At 44.0% G+C, this 16090-nt stretch overlaps 1 protein-coding gene and 1 long non-coding RNA gene across 2 annotated transcripts in view; one reads left to right on the top strand and one right to left on the bottom strand.

Annotated features, from left to right (window-relative positions):
• The window catches only part of LOC119127518 (nuclear receptor subfamily 6 group A member 1-A), a 111349-nt gene that overhangs the window by 55161 nt on the left and 40098 nt on the right, over window positions 1-16090 (bottom strand). The window lies entirely within an intron of this gene.
• LOC119127594 lies at window positions 2220-16040 on the top strand. The gene is made up of 4 exons (XR_005098878.1): window positions 2220-2375; window positions 7198-7201; window positions 12069-12072; window positions 16029-16040. It is a non-coding gene; the product is annotated as an uncharacterized LOC119127594 (long non-coding RNA).

The following is a 16090-nucleotide window of genomic DNA, read 5'->3' on the forward strand; positions in this document are numbered from 1 at the left end:
CCACCTGAAGGTGGAGGGAAGCTACCCCCTCGTTCACCGGGGTGAACACCAATGTGCCGGCGCCCAGCCGGGGGCAATAAGTATGCCCACACCTGCTCGACGCCTCACACCGTGGGAATCTCCAGAGTGGAAGAGAGTCCAGCCCCTCTCGAGAGGGCTTGTACCAGAACCCAAACTGTGTGTGGAGGCAAGTCCGACTATGTCTAGTCGGAACTTTTCTGCCTCACACACCAGCTCGGGCTCCTTTCCAGCCAGAGAGGTGACATTCCATGTCCCAAGAGACAGCTTCTGCAGCCGGGGATCGGACCACCAAGGTCCCAGCCTTTGGCTGCCGCCCAGCTCACTTTGCACCTGACCCCTTTGGCCCCTCCTACAGGTGGAGGGGCCTACATGGCCTTGTCAGACCACAACACACTTTTCCACTTTGCTTCAGTCCATCTCTGATGAATTCTGTGAATTTTCTGGGTGTTGTTGATATATGGCAGGATGGATGATGTGATGGACCGCAGATGATGAAATCCCAAAATTCCATTTACAGTATTGTTTTGTTTATATTTTTAAATTGACCCTTGAAGCATGTTGCATAGTAGCCTAAAAGCAACCGTTGTGACGCCTTGCTTGACTAGGTTGGCTCCTCGCTAATGACTATATTCGAGGGAAGATGGTGGAGGAGGGCCGCCAGTGTAATTGTGTCGCAACTTTAACAGTTCAGTTTTAACAGTTTAACAGCTTAACAGTTCTTAAGCAAAAGATGTCTGTGGTGCAAAAGAAAGAGTGAAGCCTGTGGATGGAAGCCCTATTATGTGAATTGTGCAAAGTAAGCAAGCTGATCAAAGTGTCCCATACTTACAAGACAGAAGTGGACAACTATTTGTTCAAAAGGGCCATGCAACCCAAATGTGTTAAATTTTATGTCTTTTTTTAAAAACAAAACAAAACAAAAAACAGTAAATTGCATTGTTTTAATAAGCCACCATTGTGTAGTCCTGGTATACTGTATTTTGTAGTAGTTACAAAAACAAATGAAGGAAAAACTAAAAAAAAAAAAAAAAAAAAAAAACAGTTTATACAGCCACATTATATTACATATTGAGGCAATCTATTTATAATAAACCTTGCTCAGATGTAGCCTTTTTGTGGCGGAAGTTGGCGCTGAAACTGTCGGAAAAAAGTTTTAAGGTAAGACCTACATAATTTGTCTGAACAAAAGAAAACAAAAAGGCTATTAGTACTGGAGACATAATGAACAATCCATTTACTTGCTCAGATGTGCCGTAATTCTTGAAGTTCACCCATCAGGTCTGTGGGTCGGGAGAAACGGAGCACCAAACAACGTCTGGTGGTCATTTTAGAACCACACAAAATATGTTACATGCGCGCCCCGGATAAAATATATATATCTTTAATATAATCACATCCACTCAATCATTCATTTTGTAAAATGCCCTCATTCAGATGGCGAGTTACGAGTGAGGCCTCTGGGTGAGAGATGGGTAGTATTAGAGATGCACCGATCCGATATCTGGATCGGATATCGGCCCCGATATCAACAAAATTGATGGATCGGGTATCGGAAAATGCAGCCGATCTGTGAGCCGATCCTTTCCTTAATCTATTGGGACGCGGGCTACGTCATACGTCAGCAGCACGTGTGCCGCGGGACGCGGGCTACGTCATACGTCAGCAGCACGTGTGCCGCATGCCACGAGAGTTTTCTAAACAAACGCAAACATGGAGCGAACGAAAGAGTCAGCTGTGTGGAGGTACTTTAAACTGAACACGCCAACTAGCTCGACGGCAGTTTGTAATGTCTGCAAAGCTAATGTTGCCAGGGGTGGTGGTAGTACTGCCAGTTATAGTACTAGTACTAAGCGGAGCTTGTTTTCAGGGAGCACTTCTCATTGCTGCTTAAATGAGCATTTCAACAGGTCATGAGTGATGTGGAACGGCACCTAATGTTTACATGTTTACTATTTATTTTAATATTTGGTTACTGTGTGCTTGATCACCCTTTTCTATATTTGCCCAGTGCAGTTTCAGCTGCAACATTTGTATTTTTTTTTTAAGAAGTTTGTATCCTAATTTACTTGAATTTAAATGCTAATACACTTTATTGCTGCTGTTGCACAATTTTTGTTGCAAATAAATAGTTCATTGCATTAATCTGCTTTATCTTGTTACATTTTGTCTTAGGAATGAACTGTGTAGTCATGCCTGATGCCATTGCCTTTAGTCTTTTCTGTTCCACATGTAGAGGTATGTAGCTTGTTAAGTCAACCATAATATCGGATCGGTATCGGGTATCGACCGATACGCAAACTCACGGCATCGGTATCGGTATCGAAACTGAAAAAGTCGGATCGGTGCATCTCTAGGTAGTATACCCTGGAATGAACCTGAATCAACCACAGGATACATGGAGTCAGGAGAACACGCAAACCCCATACGGTCTAACGGAGTAAAACCCATATCGCCTGACTGTTAGACAGCTGAGTGCATCCATACCAAATTTCAAATTTGGCTCCCACTGACACACCACACCGCAAAAAAAAAACATTTTATCTAACAATTATCTTGTTAAATTGAGCAAATGTAGTCTTTTAACAGTATATTTGTTTAATTCTTTCAGGTCCACATACAATTTTAAAAACAAAATTAAAACATTTTCTCAGAAGAATCCAATGGATCTACAGCATTTTGTAATACAACAACTGAGTCATAGAGCAAATGCTGTCCAAGATGTGCTTAGCAATACTGAATGACTTACCAGTCTTATCTAAAAGGTTACCAAACCACTGTCCTCCTCATCAGAATCTTAACAAAATGCTCTTGACATCCTCACACTGAGCGCCAAGAGCAAGGCAACCTTATGAAGCAGATCACCCGAATATACAGCTAAACAAAATAGGACACAGCTGTTTGGTTCTTTAGGCTACAAATTAGACTCAATATGTCACCCAGTATCAAATCATCAAGGATGACTGAAGAAATATCCACCACTGAACTAATCTGATGCTCTCCCCTTCCACTTCCTTACCGTCTCTGTTCTACGAGCAATGCAAGTAGCAACGTACTGTAGTACTGTAATATTAATTTACACTAGATGAGAAAAGAGTAACAGAAGCTGCATTGTGTGTGGTAGATAAATAATGGAGATATTTAAATAATGAATGGGCCCTTTTCAGCAAGACAGGAGGCACTTGAAAGTGGCAGACGCTCAAGAAGGTAGTGCTGCACTTTGTAGAAGCCATAGAATCTCTAAGCTATCTAGGGCATATGAATTATACCTTACTGGAGCCATTATCTCTTATCAAAGCATCACATTAATTAATCTGAGGACACCAGTGAATGTCCACACAGCCGACTGCAGAAGGACACAGGAATGCTTACATTTGAAACATGAGATGTTTGCTGTAGATAAAATCATGGAGATCACATTGATCGGTAAGATAACAATGTCATTGCCAACACCTATAGCATATAGAACATCCCATAGAAAACTATCTATCATCTATCGATCTATCCATCCATCCATCCATCCATCCATCCATCCATCCATCCATCCATCCATCCATCCATCCATCCGTTTTTTGTACCGCTTGTTCCCACAGGGGTCACGGGCGTGCTGGAGCCTATCCCAGCAGTCATTAGGCAGTAGGCGGGAGACACCCTGAACCGGTTGCCAGCCAATCACAGGGCACACAGAGACAAACAACCATCCGCACTCACACCTACGGGCAATTTGGAGTGCTCAATTAGCCTACCATTCATGTGGAGGAAACCGGAGTGTCCGGAGAAAACCCACGCAGGCACAGGGAGAACATGAAAACTCCACACAGGGAGGGCCGGAGGTGGAATCGAACCCACACCCTCTGAACTGTGAGGCAGACGTGCTAACCAGTGCTAATCAGTTTATTTGAGACACTGGTAGTGCCAGTACAATGTTGCTGCCCTTTATGCAGACTCCGCAGGTTTCATTTCCAGCCACTCCCTCCACAACCTTGCACTGGTGTTCTTTACTGCCAACTACGAGCAGGAATAAGTTGGAGGACTATGTCACGGAGGGTATAAAAAAAAAAAACCTGCCAAACAAATCATGAGAGTCGATGTGGCGATCTCTGACGAGAGGATCTGAAGGTCCACTACATCAAATTTTGAAAAAATATATACCCCGACTAATCCAGGCCAGAAGCGCAGGTTTCCCTGTCGACAAGCCACCTTCTTTAGTTCCACTGGGAGTACATCACAGTGTTTCCAAGCCAGCTGTGAGAATCATATTTCACACTGGGTTTCAGTAAAATTGGTGGAGAAATAACAGCTGAACCCATTCACATTTCAAACAACTCACTGAGGCGATACTCCAATCAATTAATGGATAAGTAACAATGTTATGTGATGGTGCATTTTAGACAAAATCCACACAATTCCGAGCCCCCATGAGCCTTTGCACGAATTATGAGCATGGCTTTTGGTAGGAAACAAAACCTGTGTTTTTTTAAGTCGTAAATGTAATGTAAATGTAAATGTATTTCTATATGACCGCTGCCGATTTATACAGGGTCCGGCAAAATGATCTGACACATTTGTAGGTTTAATAAAATGCAAATAAATTAAATAAACAAAAAAGTTTTTATTGTCGAAAAGTACATACACGTATAATGCCATTTTGTTTTGTTTTGTTTTGTTTTGTTTTGTTTTGTTTTGTTTTGTTTGTTTTGTTTTGTTTTGTTTTGTTTTGTTTTGTTTCGTTTCATTTCATTTTCATTTTCATTTCGTTTTCGAATAATGTTATTTAGTTTCGTTTCAGTTGCTAACATGAATTGGACCGCATCGCGCTTTCATTGTAGAAACGTTTATCAAGAACGGATCTGTAATTGCAACAAACGAGCGTTCCATTTGCGCTTCAGACTTGGTAGACATGATCCCGTACCTGCTCGAAACACGATCTTGTTATGGGTTACTAACTTCAGAGCCAGTGGATCAGCACTGAAATGAAAATCAACCGGCCGACCTCGCACCGCCAGAACTCCAGAAAATGTGGCAGCGGTAAGACCAAAATAACATTCTTCAAAAACAAAACGAAAACATGTATGCCACAAATGGGTCACAGAAAGTTATATATTCTAAGGCAGTGGTTCTTAACCTGGGTTCGATCGAACCCTAGGGGTTCGGTGAGTCGGTCTCAGGGGTTCGGCAGAGCCTCCACTGTGGAGGTCCGAACACACCTGATTCATCGTGTAAATTTGTGATGACGCTTATCTGAACTGGTCTTGCAAAAGCAACAGCAGAAGTCACAGTGTGTAATTTGTTGTGAGTTCATGCATTGTGTTGGTGTTGTTCTTTAAACAAGGTGATGTTCATGCACAGCTCATTTTGTGCACCAGCAAAAAAACATTGATGTCTTGAATTTGAAAAAATGACTTTTATCTTTCACTAAAGAGGGGTTCGGTGAATGCGCATTTGAAACTGGTGGGGTTCGGTACATCCAACAAGGTTAAGAACCACTGTTCTAAGGAAAGTGATCAGTTTGTAAAATGAATGTGCACTTACTGTTAATGTACATTTAGTGTACAGTTTTTAGATTGGTGGGTGGACATAATAAAATACTTGGCTAGGGATAGACTGACAAAAATAAATATAGCTCAAATGGTTACAGTCTTAATAGGATATAGATCCCCACAGCAGTGGATTTTTTAATAAGATTAGTAGTAATCTTAAATGCAGGGCAACAGTAGCACCATAAACTCAAAATTAAAGAAAGTAATTCACCCAATAACGGTGCAAACCAGCAGATTATGGTGGAAACAGATTAAGGCTAGCTGTCACTATCACGAGTAAGAATTGGCACAAGAAACTGAGTGGTTGTTTTTCAAGTGAATAGTTGTACGTTTGCTCTGTTACCTCGCAGCCCTGTCAAAGCATATGTTGAACAAACTCTTGGAGGTTATTTCCTTCCACAGATATTCATCGCCATTCATGTGTGAATGTCATAAGATTAAAAACAACTTACTTCACTCTCATTATCACGGTAAGCTTCAAGTTCAAGGCTTTTGGTGTACCCTACAGAAATGAAGCGAGTTTTACAGTTTCATCGGTAAACCCATTTGCGTTGCAACAACTGATCTATTTGACCTACTATTTCATATAAATAAAATACATCTGGCTATGTATAGTCTAGTTGTCATTTTGGGTAAAGCTCATAGAAAAAATAACCTTGCAAGCTTACATTATGAGATCAAACTAAAACGATTGCTGAGGGGAATTTCTGATCTTTAATATCTGGGAAGTTCGTTTCTACAATTATATAAAAAAAAAGATACCTATGCTTAAGGATAACACTTGGGTGTTTAAATTTCAATTGCTTTAAAAGGAACGGTAGATACAATACATTTAACGTTTCGCAAAAGTTGTGTTGACATTTCTGGCCGAGAAAAAGCTTTGAGTCTATGAATAACACCACATTCGTGCAGGCTATTTTGTTTGACTCAAAAGATGAAAAAGGACAAAATAGAACAACTGCAGAAACAAGCATGTTGGCATGTTGAGACACCTCCAGAAACTCCACACTGCTTGTATGTGGTCTAACGCTGTAACCGGATCTGAGGCACAAGCTAGGGCTGTCACTCCTCAGTGAGATCCCCCTCAATATCCTCACAGCCCGAGGCTCTCCTGTCCTTGAGGAACTCTAAAATGGGAGACTGGGAGCAATGAGGTTACAGAGTATGTTCCTATTCACCCTTATGGGAGAAACACGAGTGATGTCTGGATGCCGGACTCTTAAGTAGCCAACAAGCCAAGTGAAGGTCAAGTTGCTAAAGAAGATAGCGTGACAGCTGAATGATCAAAAACCAGAGACACAACCAAGTTGCCCTCACTATTTGTTTTCAACCAATTTTGTATTAGCGAGATTATTTTTTGAACAGAGAGAGTATGGTCCTACTCTACTAAGTTAAAAACCAGAGTAGATATCAGTCGGGGTCATGGAAGTAAAATCCGACTAGTCAAATGCAGACAAAACAAACATATCAATATGACCGTGCGTCCCAGACAACAACTTTGAACAGTGCCGAAAGAGAAGGGATTTGGTGGCATTTTAAGGTTCACACTTTGGAGGGTGCAGGTTCAATTCCACCTCCGACCCACCCTGTGTGGAGTTTGCATGTTCTCCCCGTGCCCGCGTGGGTTTTCTCCGGGCAGTCCGGTTTCCTCCCACATCCCAAAAACATGCTTGGTAGGCCAAATGAGCACTCCAAATTACCCCTAGGTGTGAGTGCCAGTGCGGATGGTTGTTCATCCCTGTGTGCCCTGCGATTGGCTGGCAACCGGTTCAGGGTGTGCCCCGCCTACTGCCTGATGACTTCTGGGATAGGCTCCAGCACGCCCGCGACCCCCATGGGGACAAAGCGGTACAGAAAATGGATGGATGGATTTAAGGGCAACCGTTGAAAATTAGGCCAGGTTGAGGGCACCGATGAGGCCTGGAGAGGAAATATTTCATATTACAATTAGGCTCACTACATACCAAGCAATGTGACTGAGCAGTGCCACTGAACAGAGCAGTGTGTGGGTTTTTGCAACTACAAAACTGGCCCACTATCGGGAAATAGCTTTGTTGATACAAAATTTAGACTAGAGACTTAGACTTAGACAGAACTTTATTGTCATTTTGTCAACACTAGGTGTGTACAAAACGAAATTTCGTTGCATACGGCTTTCAGCAATGTAGAGGTATTTCGGCTGGTTAAAAAAAGTGACATTCTATATAAAAATATGAAATAAGATAATTATAAAGTACAAAGTGCAGCAGAGATAAAGTATGTGAACAGTGCAGGAGACAAAAGCAGTATTTACAAGTGTGCAGAGGAATGCTACGTTTGAATGTTCAACAGTCTGACGACAGCAGGGAAAAAACTATTGCAGAACCTGGTGGACCTGCAGCGGATGCTGCGAAACCTCTTCCCAGAGGGCAGCAGGGAGAACAGTCCATGGTGGGGGTGTGATGGGTCACTGATAATATTTCGGGCTCGGGACACGCAGCGCTGGGATGACAAGTCCTGAATGGAGGGAAGAGGAGCACCGATGATCCTCTCTGCTGTCCTCACCACTCTCCTCAGGTTCTTCCAATCGGAGGCGCTGCAACCTCCACACCACACCGAGAGACAGCTTGTCAGAATGCTCTCTATGGTGCTTCGGTAGAACGTCCTCATGATGGGTGGGGGCAGGTGGGCTCTCCTCATCCTCCGCAGGAAGTACAAGCGCTTCTGTGCCCTCTTGACCAGTGTTGTGGTGTTCACAGTCCAGGTGAGGTCGTCTGTGATGTGGACTCCCAGGAATTTAGTGCTGCTGACCACCTCCACAGCTGAGCTGTTGATGATCAGTGGAGCATGGTGAGGCTGGTTCTTCCTGAAGTCGACGATGATCTCCTTCGTCTTCTCCACATTCAGGATCAGGCTATTTTCTCTGCACCAGCCCACCAACTGCTCCACCTCCTCTCTGTAGTCCAGGTCGTTGTTGTCCCTGATGAGGCCCACCACCGTTGTGTCGTCTGCAAACTTCACGATGTGATTGGTGGTGAACCTGGGGGCGCAGTCGTGTGTCATCAGGGTGAACAGCAGGGGGCTCAGGACGCAGCCCTGAGGGGAGCCTGTGCTGAGGGTGATGACATCTGAGGTGTTCTGTCCGACCCGGACTGACTGAGGTCTGTTGGTGAGGAAGTCTAGCAGCCAGTTCCGAAGGGGGGTGCTGAAGCCCAGGTGTTCCAGTTTTTCCACCAGATGTTGTGGAATGATGGTGTTAAACGCTGAGCTGAAGTCCAGGAACAGCAACCGCACGTGGGTGTTCCTCTCCTCCAGGTGAGCCAGGCTCAGGTGAAGAACGGAGGAGATGGCATCCTCAGTGGAGCGGTTCTGCCGGTAGGCAAACTGGAACGGATCGAATGTTGGGGGGAGTCTGTAGACGATGTGATCTTTGAGCAGCCTTTCGAAGCACTTCATCATGATGGGAGTCAGTGCCACAGGTCTGTAGTCATTCCATGAGGTGATTTGAGGTTTCTTCGGCACCGGAATGATGGAGGCAGCCTTGAAGCACACTGGCACTTTGGCTTGGTCCAGCGAGATGTTAAAAATGTCTGTGATGACACCAGCCAGCTGGCCTGCACATTCCTTGAACACCCGCCCAGGTATGTTGTCGGGGCCTGGGGCCTTACGTGGGTTGACTCTTCTCAGAGTCTTCCACACGTCGGCTGAGTCAAGGCAGAGGACCTCCTCTTCCTGGTGGGGAACAGTTTTAACTGCCGGAGTGCTGTTTAGTGCCTCAAAACGCCCAAAGAAGTTATTTAGACCATTTAGGAAGTCAGCATCAACCTCACCCACCGGGGGGGAGGGTGAGTTGTAGTCCGTGATCGCCCGTATGCCTTGCCACATACTCCTGGTGTTATTGGCGTCGTGGAAAGAATCCTGAATTTTCCGACTGTGGCTTCGCTTCGCTAGCCTGATGGCACGGTTCAAGTTGGCTCTCGCTGTCCTCAGTGCCTCCTTGTCGCCAGACTTGAAGGCTGAGTTCCGTGCTCGTAGCATATGACGTACATCCTCAGTCATCCAGGGTCGTTGGTTGGCTCGGGTGATGATGTTCTTAGTGGTGCTGACGTCCTCGGAGCATTTGTTGATGTAGGCTGACACAGTCATGGCGTACTCATCAATGTTGATCTGATTGTCATATGTTGCTGCTGATTTGAACATGTCCCAGTCAGAGCACTCAAAGCAGTCCTGGAGTGCCTCCATGGCCCCCTCAGACCACACCCTCACCTGCTTCACTGTGGGTTTTGCTCTGATCAGCAGGGGCCTGTATGCAGGGGTTAGCATAACAGATAGGTGGTCTGAAGAGCCGAGGTGGGGGCGGGGGGCTGCTCTGAATGCATCCTTTATATTTGTGTAAACCAAGTCCAGAGTGTTCTCTCCCCGAGTTGGAAAATCCACGTGTTGGTAAAAATGAGGGAGAATAGTCTTCATGCTAGCCTGGTTGAAGACCCCAGCAATGATGAAAACCCCCTCTGTGTGCGTGGATTGCAGCTCACTGATTGTCCGATAGAGAACCCTCATGGCCTCTTTAGTGTTAGCGCTAGGAGGCACGTACACAGCCGTGATGCTAACAACAGTAAACTCTCTGGGCAGGTAGAAGGGTCTGCAGTTAACAGTCAAAAGCTCGATGTCCGAAGAGCAGAAGCTGGCGACAGATCTAGCATTTTTGCACCAGTTGTTGTTGATGTAGACACACAGCCCACCTCCTCGGGATTTACCGCTTAGCTCGCTGTTTCTGTCGGCGCGGAATGTAGCGAGCCCCTCCAGGCTAACGGCGTTGTCCGGCATTGATGAGTTCAGCCATGTCTCCGTCAGGATGAGAGCGCAGCAGTTTCTAACTTCCCTCTTTGAAGAGAGTTCCAGTTTTAGATGGTCCATTTTATTATCCAGTGAGCGGACGTTGGAGAGGAAGATGGATGGAAGCGGCGGTTTGTAGGGGTTAGCTCTCAGCTTAGCCGTTAGCCCACCTCGACAGCCGCGCTTTCGCCGCCGGTCACACCGCCTACGCTTACTCCTCCTCCGGCGTGTGCTGCCCGGCGAGCCCGCTGCGTCGTGAGCTCCTGGGGCTAGCGCCCTAAGCACTCCGAGGCTACGCAAACAGACTCGGGTAGTTGTGGCTACGAGTCCGAAAACACTCGATGACCGTACCTCCAGCAGGCGCTGGCGATCGTACACTACTCTACTGGATGGATAAACTAAACTTTGTGTTGTTTGTAGTGTCCTAGGCGACATATTTTGTGAATATCCTCGTCGATTGCTGAGACGCGTAGCGGCCGCGGCCAACTGGGGCGCCGCCATCTTGGATCTTCCAATTTGAATCGCAGGTGAACAGATTTAATAGCCAATCAAATGCGACACTTTGTATCACGTGATTTTTCGCAAAATTATGTTTTCCGGGTACAAAGCATCATCCATTGCTAAGCAATGTTTTGGGGGATATCAAATTGCTAAAATCAATGACAATCAATCATTCGACAATTACGTTTTGCCCTGCAATATGAGTCCTGTAATTGGCTGAGGCAATTTTTTTACATGCCACACAGTTGGCTTACCATGTAAAATGGTTCATGGGTAACCCTGTAAAGCTTTGTATCAAATATGTAGCAAACATTACCGTATTTTTCGGACTATACGTTTTTTTTCATAGTTTGGGTGGGTGGGGCGACTTATACTGAGGAGCGACTTATATGTGAATTTTTTCACAAATTTTCAAAATAAAAAAAAATAAAAAAAATGAAACCGCGATAAACGAACCGCGATGTCGCAAGGGATTACTGGAATTTGAATTTGAAGTGACGTCAGCAGCGCGGCGCGGCGCGGTGCGGCGCAGCGGTTGTTTAGATAAAGGACAAAGATTCGATCACGGGACGACGAAGATGACGAAGGGCCCCACGTACTACCGGCATCATTAGCGGCTTTGTTTGTAAGTGACACGGAGGACGAAGCGTTTGAAGGATTTAATGATTTGGAGTGACACAGAAGGTTTGAAAAACTATTATGGCTTTTACGCACGCCCGGTCCTACTCTACCTAGCTCTCGTTCACCTCCGTGGATGGAAGTCGGGGGCCGGCGCTCGGCCGGGTGGCTGTCCGGGGACGGTGGATGGGGCTCGGACATGGCTTTTACGCACGCCCGGTCCTACTCTACGAAGCTCTCTTTCACCTCGGTGGATGGAAGTCAGGCGCCGGCACTCGGCCGGGTGGCTGTCCGTGGACGGTGGATGGGGCTCGGACATGGCTTTTACGCACGCCCGGTGCTATTCTATGGAGCTCTCTTCCACCTCCGTGGCTGGAAGTGCCACCTCCGGGGATGGAAGTCCACGCCGCCACACGCCTGGAAGTCGACGCCGTGGGGTCGTGGGGCCGTGGGGCGGTGAACTATTTATGTTATAGTTATTTGATATATTTTATTTCGTGTAGCAACTTGTATATGTTTTTAACATTACAGTTCAGTAGTTGTTGGCTCGTTGAACTCTTGTTTTGTTAAATAAAGAGCCGTTTACCAAACCCACGTCTTCTCTTGTACTTTGTTAACGCTACATTATAGTTATATACTAGATCTGTGGAATAACGACGAGGGTGACGTCAGGGCGCATGCACGGCGTTGTTGACAAAGGACGAGGAATTTGATCGATGGATTTAATGATTTGGAGTGACACAGATGGTTTGATAATATTATTGCTTATATAATAGTTATTTGATATATAATTTATATATCGTTATATGGGCCTGTGGAATATTTTGAAGTGCAAGCGCCGTCAGCGGCGCGCACCCGTCTGTTGACATAAAGGACAATCGATGGATTTAATGATTTGGAGTGACACAGATGGTTTGATAATATTATTGCTTATATAATAGTTACCGTTTTTTTCCATGTATAATGCGCAAAATTTAACTAATTTATTGTCCTAAAATCTGGGGTGCGCATTATACATGGGTACATTTTTTTTTTTTTTTAATCCGGATATCATACGGAGGCCGCCATTACAGATGCGCTTTCTTCTCTGCTGTTCACTTCAAACACGCTCCATACGAGCACAATGCTCTCGTATCAGACGCTTGCTCGATCACCTGCTCGTTTGCTGTCACAATGTACCCTACACAAATCGGAAACATTTCTTCGCTATTGAGTTTGCTAGCGCATGCGCAGTGATACTGACCGGCAGAATAACATCCGGTTGTTCCCAAAGATGATCTTTTTTCTGAAATAATTTTACGTTTACGGACTTAAGTAGGAGTCAAAATTTGGGTGCGTATTATACATGGGTACAGGCTTTTTTCCAGCATCAACATGCCATTTTTAGGGTGCGTATTATACATGGGGGCGCATTATACATGGAAAAAAACGGTATGTGATATATAATTTAGTATATATCGTTATATGGGCCTGTGGAATATTTTGAAGTGCAACCGCCGTCAGCGGCACGTACCCGGCCGGCATTGTTGACATAAAGGACGATCGATGGATTTAATGAACAGACTGTTTTATAAACGTGTTATTTATGTAATAGTTATTTGAATAACTCTGAATGTTACGTCAGGCCCATTCTCAGCTCTTCGTTTGTGTTTATGTCACGTTAGCATACCTATCGTTTAGCCTGTTGTTGCTCGTTCATGTCTGTTCTTGGTGTTGGATTTTGTCGAATAAATTTCCCCCAAAATGCGATTTATACTCCGGAGCAACTTATCTATGTTTTTTTCACGTTATTGTGCATTTTATGGCTAATGCGACCTATATTCCAAGCAACATTTAGTCCGAAAAATACGGTACTTTAGCAATCTTGGCCAACTCCATATAAAACCATATGCATCCTTTATGTGGCACGATACGATTTCTCAAGAAAACTTTTTATTCTTCTGCAGCCAGAAGCTATTTATGATGGATGATTAAATAACACATTGTCTCACAGCTCCAATGTTACTGTTGTACTACATTATGTTAGGTATACGTACAACTAATCTAGCCCAATCTATATGTTATATCTATGTTTGTATAAAGTATTTATGGGTGTAGGGTAATCTACAGCCCAGTATGAATGACACTGCTGAAATAGGCTACATATTATTTATTCAGTAAAATTTTGAGAGCGTTTCATCAAATTCCGCAAATGACAGCTTTAATGTGGCAGCATTCATAGCCCCTACATCTTCCCCGAGCTTGCCCCAACACTTGATGGAATTTGCCATTGCACAATGGTTGGGAAATACACTTCAAAGGCAAAGGCGCATCTAATCTCCCGCACTCTGCACATTGCAAATTTGCTGTGATAATAAGATCCTGCCATCACAAGCGTTCTTAGGGATCTGAAGCAAGGAAAGAAAATTTCATCTTGCCTTCTCCCTCTATGCATTCCACATCCTTAGAAAACACAAGGCTGAATTGAAGGCTTGTGCTGCAGTTTGAAAGCATCTCCACAACTGCCACCTGCATTTCTGTAGAACATTCCCTTCCTTATATAAAATATTTGTCATATATAAAATAGAACAAGAGAGACACGAATGATTTCACAGTTCTGTGACCTCTTTTCCATTTGTACCCATCATGACATGGGCATAAAGACCTGCTCCAGTGAATTCAATCCGGTCAGTGCACATCGGTAAGCAAACATCCTCCTCATTACTTTGTGATACTGTGTTATGGAGACATTTACTACAGTTTTTTTATGCAAAGCCTTGCCACCAAGACCCTAAAGCATTACCACATTTCTACTGAACTCACATGTGAAGTGTAGTAGGAAACGGGAACTTAAATAGGAAGCCCTGCAGGTAATGTCTCAAGTGTTTAGTCTGGCTACGCCAGGGTGAGCACAGATTTGTCATGGTAAACACAGCTGCAGGACATGCTGCAGCAACTGCCTCCTTCAACCCAATCTACCTGACCTGACATACAATCCTCCACCCCTTCCATGTTTTTTTGTTTTTTCTACGCAAAGAATGATATGAACTGAGATAATATACTGACATACATTAGCATAACAAAGAGGCTTTCAGGGTGTTATATTCTAAGGAATCACTGCGACTTTCCAGAATCTGTGCAGGGTACTAAGAAATCTCAAGACGGTCAAGATCACTATCATTCCTGGAGGAAAATGTGCCATCCAGTGTCAGAAAACTTTGAATCAGCTCTAGGTCATAGGTATTCTCATAATATAAATCCCCAAAACAAACAGCAACAAATAGACACAAGAATGGCTAAGAGCAAAACATCTGCGTGTGCTGCAGAGCCCATACAGTCACAAATATTGCTCAATTGCAGTGACTGAGCCCCTTGTGCAATAAAAACTAATTACTTAAAGTAGCATCATTTCTGTCCAGGACAGTTTTATGAGTTTGTTTTTCAAAATAATTCTGATGCACCAAAGAAAAAAATAAATCAATGCCTGATTTCCATTTGTTATTCTTTAGAAAACATTGTGAGGGACTTGTCCACAGTTGCTCAGTAAGTGTCGGGTTTACTTACGCTCCTTCATTTTGTATATTTATGTAAATACTGCTTTGCTTTTTTTCATATTTACATAAAAAAAAATATTTATTTTCCAGTTAGTCTTTGTGTTAACTAATAATTATTGGGTCCTTTAGTTAGTTTATAAACCGATATTTTTGGGGTTTTTTCAAATTATTTATGACTTTGTTATTATTCCATTAAATTAAATTTAGTTCCGAAAGGAAATGTTTTAATCAAATGTGGTGTTGCCCACCTTTTTACGGGTGGTAGATAAAAAGTAATATGCAAAATGAAAGTAATATTAGTACTCGTCACCGAACAACCCGCTCTACTGCCTGTGCCACGGCCGCCATGTTCAGAGAATTGTTTGTGCTGGTTTTTGAAAAAAAAGAAATACTCAGCTCATAGTCCAGACTATGAATACACACCTGTATCGACAAAGGATATGATGTCACACAAAGAGCCCATTCCCATCCTTAGGGCCGTGCACCTATTTGGTTAGGCTGATAAAAAAGCCTGTGTGTTGCTTAGCATGGAGCGCTAAGTTATCCGGGTCAGTGTGATCTAATCAGCTGTGAATGAAAGAACTTGGCTGTGCTCCAGGCCTCTCTACATCATCATCGAAGGCAACACATACAGTAAACAACTGATTTGAAGGACGCAAATATCCGACGTACTGTAATACATCACTCCAATTTGTGTTTTGATCAAAGTGCAAGAAATCTGTGGAAACCAGGTTCATAAAATTATTTTTTGACAAAACAACTTGCAACTTAAATTAAAATGTTTAACTGTGCACCATGTAAAAAAGCAAAAGCGTTATGCCCAATTCACACTGACTGGAACAGATGCGTTGCGGATGCGTGGCGGCTTCTGTAAGGATTGCCTGGTTCCAGATCTGGACAAAGGGTGTCTGGACTCTACTTCAGCAGACTTGACGAGCATGTTTGTGGCCAATCCAAACAGGGACACAGAGATTGCGCAGCCTGTGATTATGCCCTTCTCCAGACGATGCCAATCTGACGTTGACGTCCCTCAGACTAGTTATAGTAGCTGAGAATCAGGTTGGG

The sequence above is a fragment of the Syngnathus acus genome, chromosome 9 (genome assembly GCF_901709675.1).
Source record: "Syngnathus acus chromosome 9, fSynAcu1.2, whole genome shotgun sequence".
In the NCBI taxonomy this organism is placed as follows: Eukaryota; Metazoa; Chordata; class Actinopteri; order Syngnathiformes; family Syngnathidae; genus Syngnathus; species Syngnathus acus.